Below are 12,048 nucleotides of genomic sequence, written 5' to 3'. Positions count from 1 at the left end.
ATTCTAGAATGCCAAAATGGTATCGATACCATAGAAGGGAAGTATCGGAAATGTAGGAGAAGTATCGATACTAGTGCGTCTGAAATGATGAATTAAGTGGTTCTTTTAGCTTAAGTTGTTATGATTGGTTATAAGCAAAATGAACTGCGATATTAATTTTCGATTGTTCTTGTGTAGACATTGAACAAAGACAAATTCCGGACAACTAGACGTTATAAGTTATCCATCAAGATTGATAAGGATTTTGCTAGAACATATGTGAGGCAAAAGTGAGTGCAACTCATTTGTTTTATATTAGATTTGAAGGCGGCTTGCGATATGCCAGCCTCAGAGTTTTCGATCGAAAACATTTCTATTTCTTTTATGTTCTATTTTTACAATGTTTTATTCAAGTTATTATACTTAAGCTATGTTTTGATGTTTATGTGTACATGATTATGAAAATGTGACATGTGAATATGTGTATACGAAATTACTCAATGTGAAAGTGCCTATGTGAATAAGATATACTTTGAATAGCGAAATGATAAATAATTATGCGTTTAAAAGCCCAAGGTATATGTATGAGGATTAGAGGTATAGTTGACATGCCAAGAGTCGAGGGTTCTATGTGATCCTTCGTTACAAAACTATGTGGTTCTTCTGGACAAAATTATGTGGTCCTTTAGGACAAAACTATGTGGTCCTTCGGGACAAATATGTGACACTTCAATGCAAATTATGTGAGTTGAGGTGACAACATTAGTGCACAACCTCAATGTACTCAAATACCTAGATTTCTCAGTAATATATTGGGCTATTATAAACAAAGTTATATGAACCGAACAATGAATAAAAGAATATATTCGTATTATGAAAAGCAATTTGAATTACTTATGAATTTTTATGACATGATAAGAAATTTTGTTTATAAAGTTTTATTTGACTCGTATTTGCCTCACTAAGTCAACAACTTGCGTGTGATTGTTTTACGTAGGTTTGAAGAAAGCAGAGGATTGAAGATAGGCGAGGACAACATACTCCCGCAAAGATCAGAACAATTTAAATGTTGGTTTCTTGTAAATTGGTAAACTGTTGGCATGTACTACAAGTTTAAATTGAAATACTCTGATCTATTTTCTAAACTTATATTTTTTGTATTTATGTAAATTATTAAGGGTTTATTTAAATATTAATGCGATTTTTATTATTTACTTTGATTTAAGGGTTCTACCATTTTATTATAAATAAAAGTTTAAAATTTTCCCTACTTTTTAAGAGCAAATGTTTTGAAAAGTCAATGTGACACTTCGGATTCGTATCCGGGTCGGGTACGGGTTACGGGTATTACAGTAACAAAGAGTTTTCGGTACTAATATTCCTGGGGGTATTAGTAACTGAGGGAGACTTACCTTTGTTCTTAAAATTTGGCTTAGAGTGCACTATGGATATCTGTGGCTGATTCTGGATTTTAGACTGAGGTGCGGTTTCATTATTCTAATCTGGAACTCCTTCACTTTCTAAGTCGAAAATCTGATTAAAGCGTGACACCTGAAACACCTCACCATCAGTACGAGTTGGTGTAGGATCTGATTTCTGGCAGTTCGACGCTGCTGTGTTTCCACAACCATCCACAGTCTAAAAGGGCTATCAATTGGTAGTTGATTGTTCACAGCGGGGGTCTCATCAATGGTCTCCTTTTGATGATCGGAATTATCAGCACGACATCCATCAAGAAGATGTCCATACTTACCTCATTTGAAACAAATAGTGGGGAGAGATTCATATTCGATATTTGTGTCCTTCCATTAATGATTATTTTCGAAGTGAGAAGCTTGTTAAGATCCACAGTGACCGTCATACGACCAAAATGGTCTCTCTTTCCATTTTCAGTTTGAAAATAAGTCTTAATAACAAGACCTATGCACTCAGCTATTTCTGTGATGATGCTTCTTTTGTAGAACGTGAAAGGAAGTCTAAACAGGCGAATCCATGCCATAACCGACTTCGGAAAGGGGTCGGATGAGGAAAAGTCCGGTGTCCATGGTTCCACTGTGAGATAATGGCCAAAGACTGTCCAAGGTTCATCCGGTCGCACCTTAAGATAATCAGAACGAGTTCGGAATCAATGTGACGAAAAAATAATCATTCTTTGTGTCCAAGAGTTTGATTGGTTGCGATGGATTCCACAATTCATAAATTTTGCTTCTCAAGGTGGCGTAACCGATTTTACGCCCCAATAGCTTGACCACGACAGTTTGGCCGAAGCTTTTCTCTGCTAAAGACAGGATACGCTTGGAGAAATCAATGGAGCCACGAACTACATCTCCTTCAAATTCAAAATTATTGTCATCCATTAACTCTTCCAATTCATGCGGTATTGAGTTGTCTTTCATAAGTAATTACTTGTAGGAAGGAAAAGCAGGGCCAGAGTTGGCGGTTTTGGCAGTCGTGTCATCAGATCCACCTCTATTCGGCGGATCATCATCAATCCTTTTCCTAGTTTTTTTTTTTAGGGGGGGGTTAGCGCCGCCGTCTGCAGAGGATCCTGACATCCTAGTTTTTTTCTTCTTCTTCTTGCACTGCTTTTAGATTCTTCCTAACACGCGTTTTTATTAAGATTTTGATGGGTTTAAGAAATGAAGAGTTTAACTGCCGAGGGAAAAAGAGTCTGACGAATCAGAGGGCATGCACTAATTTGAGATAAATATGATAACGTTTTTGTTAACATGGTTGACATGTGCTAACTGATTGTTAAGTTAACGGGGACGCATTATTTTATATTAAATGGATAAATTTATAAAATTTTAATAGATAATAAATTTATAAAATTTTAATAGATAATAAATTTATAAAATTTTAAAAAACGAAAATAGATATAAATATCAGATGGAGATTACATTTCTATCGGTGCATAATATAAACAAGTACATATCAGATGTACAATATGGTATTATAAATCTTTCTTGTCTAAAATAGATGGACACAAAGCATTATATCAGATTTCTTCGAGATAATTGAACTTGAAGAATGAGTATTGACGGTAATTGTTGGTAAGTATTGGATTAGTCCGACTGGAATTATTTGATACTGAACACATTTTCTGCAAATCTTGGGGTAACTGCATTCATCTTATGTGCGCTGCTGTTTAAGAACCTTGATTTAGATTATTTTAAGCAGTATGAATTTGTTTTTGAATATATGTTCATTTTAACTTTAACCATTAAACCTTTCCTACCAAATACAACGAAAATGATACAGTTAGTCCTTAGTAAAGGAAATTGCTCTCAGATTAGATTAATCAAACAACTTCAGTCATGGCATTAACCAGAGGTTAGTTATAGCCAAATCCTTCCTTTGGTCACTTGAAAATCGAGTCAAGGCAATAACTCGTAAGAACTTCGTGAACTGCTCATTAATTCACTTAATTCTACCAAGTTTCATGGCCTCGGAATCTGAGTACTTTCCGTCAAGATTCATGTCCAAACGATCTTCAACTTTGCACGTCTCAGCAGCATGGATAATCAGTTGGGTGATTTTTCGCTTTCCGCTTAGCACCTGAAACACAATCATACCAAATGCATACACATCACTCTTTTCGGTGAAACGGCCGGTCGTAGTGTACTCTCGGTATCCCATTGCAGCACTAGTCTTGAGAGTGGAGAAGACAATGTCATCTGCGAGGAGTTAGTTCAGGCCGGATTCCAAGAGCAAGAGATTAGATCGGTTGTCTATAAGCACTTTCTCTGCAGATATTTTCTGACGAACAAGAGCCGGTTTGCTTCCTTTGCTTTCATGCAGATACCAAATACCAGTTTAAGAATATCAAATCCCATAAAATTTCATTAAATTGAATGTTACATAAAAAAATCAAATACTTAAGATGACTGACCTTTGGAATTGCCAAAAATGATAGAAATTCTAGTGGACCATTCAAGAACCTTTCCACGGCCCTGCTTTACATCAAGATACTGCAAAAGATTTCCATTGTGGACATAATCATAGATAAGAAAACACTCTCCCCTGCCCTTTGAGCAAAAAAACCCTCTCAATCTCACTGGATTTTCATGTTTCAATGATGTCAATACCTTAAGACCTTGCAGAAACTCGGAATCATCCGATTTGCAGCTTGTCTTGGCAATGCATTTTACTACAACAGCAGAACTGTCTCTTAAGGATCCTGTATAGATGGCTGAGTAATTACTCTTCCCCAGAAAGTTCATTTCCGAGAAGCACCGAGTCCCACGCTCTACTTCCTCTAAATTGAACGTAAGGTTCTCGAAAACATCCTGCGAAAACCCATTCCCACTCCTACCTTTGTCTAAAGGGTCCCAGCCGTTAGAATACTCTAAACTAACTAGGGAGAAGCACTTCTTCTGTTAACCTCCTTGACTTGGTCTGTGCTAAGTCGACTATCTGATGTGTTGAAAGCACTCTCGATTTTCTGTTTTCTCCGACGGAACCATGTGAAACTGAAAGGTGCTGCAACTGTCAACACAAGAACAGAACCGACAATGCTGGAGACCACACCAATTTTTGTGCTGCTGGATGTCCTTGAACAGTTAGTTTTGCTGCAATCAGGTTGTAAATCAGAAGACTGGGATATTCTTCAGTTAAGGCCGGTGGGTTTGAATGGTTCAGGTCTAACTTCCATGCAACTTACTCGATTCCGCACAATCTTTCAGGCTAGGGAACCCAACACCACATAGGCCGAGATTGTTTTCATATTGGAACCCAACATTCAGTCTCTTCAAAGCTGCATTTCATTCACAAAGATACTGATTAAACACATGGAGACAAGACAAGTTAAAGGATGAGTGTACTGTCAAATAGAGAGAGTAGAGAGACTAGATCACCTGGTGGTACATTGCCAGATAAGATGTTGTTGCAGATGTCTAACAATTTGAGCATCGGCTAACTTCACTGGAACCGAACCAAAAAGGTTATTAAATATTTAGAGCTCAAGTCCTGGCGTGTTTGTTGTGAAATTCGGGTTAATTTCCACCAATAACAGATTCACCTTGAAAACTATTATCTAGGTGACTAGTGTGAAAACGATTGTACTAAAAATCACCCCAAGGTAGATTCCCAGGAAAGAGGAGGGGTCACAATGGTCCCTCTTAAAACCCACTTTCCTTAGACAGAACTACCAAGACAAGTAATTTTAATAGGACAATAATTGACAACAACTATACCCGACAATAGCTATTAAATAGACATAAAAGAGAACACCAAAATATTTCACTAATAGAGGAAATATTACAAAGAGAGAAAGAATACAAATAGCCTTTAAAATAGAAGAAGGCTTATATTTGTGGGATGATTAACCAAGGAGGAGGAGGGCTTTATTTATAACAAAAGAATTTCCCCTCCTCCTTATACACAACCAATGTGGGACTTTTGCCAAAAACCAACAAATCTCCACCTTGGCAAATTCCACACACATCTCTAAAAAAAACAATCTTTTAATTTGTAACAATATTGACCAAATCTAAACAATGTTTAAACTTGACCGCAGTTACCACTTTTGTCAACATATCAGCAGGATTCTCAGTGGTCCGAATCTTCTGGATTATGACTCCACTTTCTTCTAGAATCTCTCGTACAAAGTGATATCGAACATCGATGTGCTTCGTCCTTGCATGGTAAACCTGGTTCTTTGCTAAATGAATAGCACTCTGACTGTCACAGTGCACTTTGATGTGCTTTTGTTCCATTCCCAATTCACCAAGCAACCCTTGAAGCCAAATTGCCTCCTTCACAGCCTCTGTAACTGCCATATACTCTGCCTCTGTAGTAGACAAAGCCACTGTTGACTGTAAGGTGGACTTCCAACTGACTGGTGCCTTTGCAAATGTAAACACATAACCAGTAGTTGATCGACGCTTGTCCAAATCACCTGCATAGTCTGAATCACAATACCCAACTACACACTGACCATCTTGTTTTTCCTGCTGAAAGACCAAACCAACATCTACGGTGTTCAGAATATACCACAGAATCCATTTCACAGCTTGCCAATGCTCCTTTCCAGGATCATGCATATACCTGCTCACAACCCCAATTGCCTGTGAAATATCGGATCTCGTACACACCATTGCATACATCAAGCTACCAACAGCACTTGCATACGGAACCTTTGACATGTATTCCCGTTCTGCATCATCCTTAGGTGACATGGATGCACCGAGCTTGAAATGAGGAGCAAGAGGTGTACTAACTGGTTTTGACATCTCATTTATGCCAAAACGTTTTAGTACCTTCCTCAGATATTCTTTCTGAGACAAACAAAGCCTCCCCAATTTCTTATCCCTTGATATCTCCATGCCTAGAATCTTCTTCGCTTCACCAAGATCCTTCATCTCAAACTCCCTGTTCAATTGAGTCTTTAGTTTCGCAATTTCTGTCTGACTCCTGGAAGCTATCAGCATATCATCAACATAAAGAAGAAGATATATATAGGATCCATCTTCTAGCTCGCATAAATACACACAATTATCATATTTGCTTCTTGTGTACTTCTGCCCTATCATAAACTTGTCAAATCGCTTGTACCACTGCCTTGGAGATTGCTTCAATCCGTACAGCGATTTTTCTAATTTTCACACCATCTCTTCTTTTTCAGCAACTTTGAATCCATCTGGCTGAGTCGTGTAGATTTCCTCATCCAAGTCTCCATGTAAAAATGCAGTTTTTACATCCATCTGAACTAGTTCCAAATCCAACTGCACTACCAAAGCCAACAAAATTCTGATGGAGGAATGTTTTACAACTGGAGAAAATACTTCATTATAATCAACTCCCTCCGTTTGAGCGTAGCCTTTAGCCACCAATCTTGCTTTGTAGCGGATGTTATTCTTGTCAGGAAATCCATCTTTCTTTGCATATACCCACTTGCACCCAATTGCCTTCTTTCCCTTCGGAAGACTAGCTAGTTTCCACGTCTGATTCTTTTGAAGGGATTGCATTTCTTCATTCATGGCAATCCTCCACTTTTTATGTTCTGAACTTTTAACTGCTTCATTAAAAGTGGCAGGAACGTCATCAATTGCAATTGGTGATGCAAAAGTGACCATATCAACATAATGAGCAGGTTGTCTAATGGTCTTCTTTCCCTTTCTGAGTGCAATTGATTCATGTTGCTGTGGAGGTTCTTGGGTCTGAACCTCTTCTTCATCTGACTCTTCTTCTACCATAGGAGAGTCAATATCATTTTCTTTACTGGTTGAGACAAATTTGCTTCCTTCAAACTCCACCTTTTTGGGAGTTCCATCTGTCTGCTCCAATTTTTCTGAAGTCACCTTTCTCAACATGGTAGATTCATCAAAGGTAACATCCCTGCTGAAGATTATTTTCTTTGTTTCTGGACACCAAAGACGATAGCCTTTCACACCAGAGGTGATCCCCATAAAAATCACCTTCTTTGCTCTTGGATCCAGCTTTGACTCCTTAACATGGTAGTATGTAGTGGAACCAAACACATGTAAGGAATCATAATCTGTAGCAGGTACTCCAAACCATTTCTCTAATGGTGTTTTACCACCAATAGTAGTCGATGGTAAATGGTTGATAAGGTGACAAGCATAGACCAAAGCCTCAGCCCAAAATTCTTTGCCTAACCCAGCATTAGACAACATACACCGAACCTTCTCCATTAATGTCCGGTTCATACGCTCTGCCACTCCATTCTGTTGTGGTGTACCTCTGATAGTGAAGTGCCTAACAATACCTTCCTCTTCACAAACTTTCAGAAATGGATCATTTTTGTACTCTCCACCATTGTCTGTACGGAGACGTTTGATTTTTCTGCCTGTTTGAGTCTCCATCATCTTTTTCCATTTAAGGAAAAATCCTAGCACCTCATCCTTTGTCTTCATTGGATACACCCAAACTCTCCGGGAAAAATCATCAACAAAGGTGACATAATAGTGTGTTCCTCCCAATGAAGTTGTCTTGGAAGGCCCCCATACATCTGAATGAACATAATCCAAAATACCTTTAGTATCATGGATTGCTGTTCCAAATTTCACCCTCGTCTTCTTCCCTTTGATGCAATGCTCACAAAAAGCTAATTTGCAAGACCGAGCACCCTTCAATAATCCTTGATCTATCAGTAATTTCAAGGATTTTTCACCAACATGCCCCAAGCGCATATGCCATAACCTGGTTGCTTCTGACTCCTGTTCATCAGTAGAAGCTGCCACTGCTGCTGTCCCAACAATTGTACTACCCAGAAAGTAATACACATTGTTTCTTTTTCGGATTCCCTTCATTATCACCAGTGCACCAGAGATAATCCTCATAATCCCATCTTTTGCCCTCACTTCTAAACCTTTTGACTCTAAGGTTCCCACAGAGATGAGATTTCTCATTAAATCTGGTACATAATGGACACCTGTTAAGGTTCTGATTGATCCATCCTGATTCCTCAAGCGAATTGAACCAATCCCAAGTGTGTCAATAGGTGAATTATTTGCTGTGTAGACAATTCGACCTTTTAGTTCTTTAAAATCAAAGAACCATTCTCTATTGGGGGTCATATGGTGGCTACAAGCTGAATCTAACAGCCATGAACTGGAACAGCTGGTTGATGGCGTAGCAGCGAATGCGAAATCTGAATCTCCATCATACTCGACCACATTTGATTCTGAGACAACCTTCCCCCTTTCAGGTTTGCCTTTATTCTTTAGCCTGGGACATTCTTTCTTCCAGTGCCCTTTTTCTCGACAAAAGGCACATTCATCTTTGCTCAATCTGGACTTTGACTTCGATCTCCCTCTGCTTCCTTTATTCTGACTCTTGGAATGGCCTCTAACAACAAGAGCTTCTGCTTCGACACTTGTGTTTTCTTGTTTGTCTTTCTTTCTCAATTCATAACTATACAAGGCAACAGTTACTTCACTGAGAGACACATCAACCTTCCCATGAAGTAGAGTAGTTTCAAGATACTCAAACTCATCAGGAAGTGATCCCATCAACATCAGAGCCAGATCTTCGTCTTCAAAAGTCACGTCCATATTCATCAGATCACTCACCAGCTGATTAAAGCTAGTAATGTGATCATTCATAGTGGTACCTGATACATAGTTGAAGCGGAACAGTCTCTTTTTCATGTAGAGTTTGTTCTGACCGCTTTTCTTCAAAAATTTCTCCTCCAGTGCCTTCCACAATTTACTTGCAGAAGTTTCCTTAGAAAATGCATACTTCTGCTCTCTAGAAAGACACGATCGAATAGTACCACATGCATTCTATTGATCCTCTTCCATTCTTTCTCATCAACATCATCTGGTTTCTCTCCTTCAATAGCAATGTCTAGACCCTGTTGAAATAGGGCATCTAGAACCTCGCTTTGCCACATGCCGAAATGACCGGTGCCATCAAAAATCTCCACTACAAATCTAACATTTGTCACAGCATTTCTTGCCAAAATTGAAGATGAAGAAGCGTCTTCCATTTCTGCTACAAATTCTATTTAATAGCTGCCAATGCAGAATGTCAATTATCCCAAGGAAATTTTTTTGATGTGGAAGATCAGCCTAAGCCGCAACCACAGAGCATACTAAAATAAACCAAGAGCGCTGATACCAAGAGCGCTGATACCAATAACAGATTCACCTTGAAAACTATTATCTAGGTGACTAGTGTGAAAACGATTGTACTAAAAATCACCCCAAGGTAGATTCCCAGGAAAGAGGAGGGGTCACAATGGTCCCTCTTAAAACCCACTTTCCTTAGACAGAACTACCAAGACAAGTAATTTTAATATGACAATAATTGACAACAACTATACCCGACAATAGCTATTAAATAGACATAAAAGAAACACCAAAATATTTCACTAATAGAGGAAATATTACAAAGAGAGAAAGAATACAAATAGCCTTTAAAATAGAAGAAGGCTTATATTTGTGGGATGATTAACTAAGGAGGAGGAGGGCTTTATTTATAACAAAAGAATTTCCCCTCCTCCTTATACACAACCAATGTGGACTTTTGCCAAAAACCAACAGTGTTAACATCCCCAAATCCCCCAAAGTTGCAGGGATTGCACCAGTTAGTCCATTATATTACAAAGCAAGGACAGTGAGCTTATGCAGAGATTTTAGCAATGTTGGTAAACCCCCAAACAACCTATTGTAACACAGCTGAAGAACTGCAAGCAGAAGAACCCCAACTGTTCCACAGTTGGTTAATGTTAACACCATGACATTTTTAGGGATGAGAAAAATTCGAATCGATTCAAAAAGTCAATATTTTCGACTAAAAAATAGTCAATTTGAATTAACTTCGAGTTGTAATTTCATAAATTCAACTCGAAAAAATTTCAAATTTGAGTAGATTTATAAAATAGAACTCGATTATTAACTTGAATAACTCGAAATTTTTAATAATTAGTGAACTAGTTTCAAGTTTGAGTTGAATTTTTCAATTCTATATGTTATAATGTATATGACATATGATATATATATATATATATAAATTTGTTTAAAGGAAAATAAAATAGTATCTTAATATTATAAATACATACAATTAAATTTAACTAACTCGAATAAAATAAGAATCGGATGTCTCAAAACTTTTTAACTTACTCAGATCTAGGGCTCACCCCAAACGTTTTTTATGAAATTCCTCATTTCTATATGGAAACCGGATAAAAAAAAAACTCATTGCTGCATAAGGAAACAGATATAAAGATATTCACTTTACTTTTGAATCACCATAAAGAAGAGCAAAAGAATCGACCAATGATTATAACATTTTAGGCCATTAGAGAGACAAAAAACTTAACATAGACAAAGTTAACAAAGAAAATTACAAAGACTTGAAACTTTTAAATCTCCAAAACATAAGAATATAAAATGTTATTTAAAAAAAACAGACCTTGAAGATTAGTCATGTGGCTAATATGTGGAGGAATCTTTCCGGACAAGTTATTGACATTGAGATACAAATCAGTGAGTTGAGTCAGAGTAGCAATCTCCTTGGATATCTCCCCCACTTAACGCGTTGAAATGCAGGTACAAACAGGTCAAGCTCTTGAGTCCACCCAGAGCCTCCGGTATATGACCAGAAAGACCTTTTCCCTGCAGAAAAATGTTGACCACTAGTCCTTCTCCGTTGCATGCGACCCCATCGAAGGAACAGGCGGTACAAGGGTCGGAGTAAGGCCTCCACGATGACAAGAACCGGTCCTCTGGGTCCAATGAGGCTCTGATTTGGAGAAGGTCACGTTCAGCTGGTGAATAGATGGAGAAAGGAAGTAGGGAGAGGAGCAAGAGAAGGAAGAAGGACATGTTTTATGGGAGAGAAAAGAGTGGGAAAAGCCGGGGATTCGAATTTGTTGCATATAAAAATGGTTTTCCTTTTTTGAACTCTGTTTTGCAAGGTATACAAAATTTGAAATATATGGACCCACATCAGTCAACACTTTTTTGTTCCGGAGTCAACACTTTATGACTTTGAACAGTGAATTATGCAACTTTTAATCCATAATGTAACAACCAGCCGGGCAAGGTTGGTCTAAGCATATAAAGTTTAAGTGGGATTGATTGATACCAAAAAGTGTGGAAATATTTGCAAACTTAGGAGAAAAAGACGGTCATTTTCAAGACCATCCCTTGCATTTCCTTCGTTTGAAAACCCCTCATCCATTAATTTTACCTCATAACTCGTAACACCCCGTACCAATAGGAGTGACACGATCTAACTTAAAGTTTCATATTAGAGTCATCGAAGCAACCTACAATAAGAATCCAAAAAATAGAATTTTAACATATCAAATTAAAATCATAAAATAGTTCCATAAATAAAAACATAAGTTTAGGGATTGTTCAGACGTTAAAAATATAATTCAATAATACATAATATCAAAATAAGTTCAAAAACTGATATAAAAGCATAATGTGTCATACATATCCCCTAATTATACTAGTATCGTACTATGCAAATGATGCCTAAGAAACTCCAAATACTGATGTCGATAACTGGACAAGATCGATTCTTTTTAACTTGAAACAGTAAATAAACGATTGAGGTTTAAGAAAGCTTGGTAATATAAAACTACCAGAG

General features: G+C 37.6%; 1 pseudogene; it reads right to left on the bottom strand.

The window, feature by feature from the left end:
• Nucleotides 1-3,402: 3,402 nt before the first annotated feature.
• On the bottom strand, nt 3,403-11,311 carry LOC120183033 (annotated as a pseudogene).
• Nucleotides 11,312-12,048: the final 737 nt, after the last annotated feature.

Source organism: Hibiscus syriacus, unplaced genomic scaffold, assembly GCF_006381635.1.
Source record: "Hibiscus syriacus cultivar Baekdansim isolate YM2019G1 unplaced genomic scaffold, ASM638163v2 tig00112738_pilon, whole genome shotgun sequence".
Lineage (NCBI taxonomy): Eukaryota > Viridiplantae > Streptophyta > Magnoliopsida > Malvales > Malvaceae > Hibiscus > Hibiscus syriacus.
The sequence above is the reverse complement of the archived record's forward strand: the minus strand, read 5'-3'. Positions and strand labels throughout refer to the sequence as shown.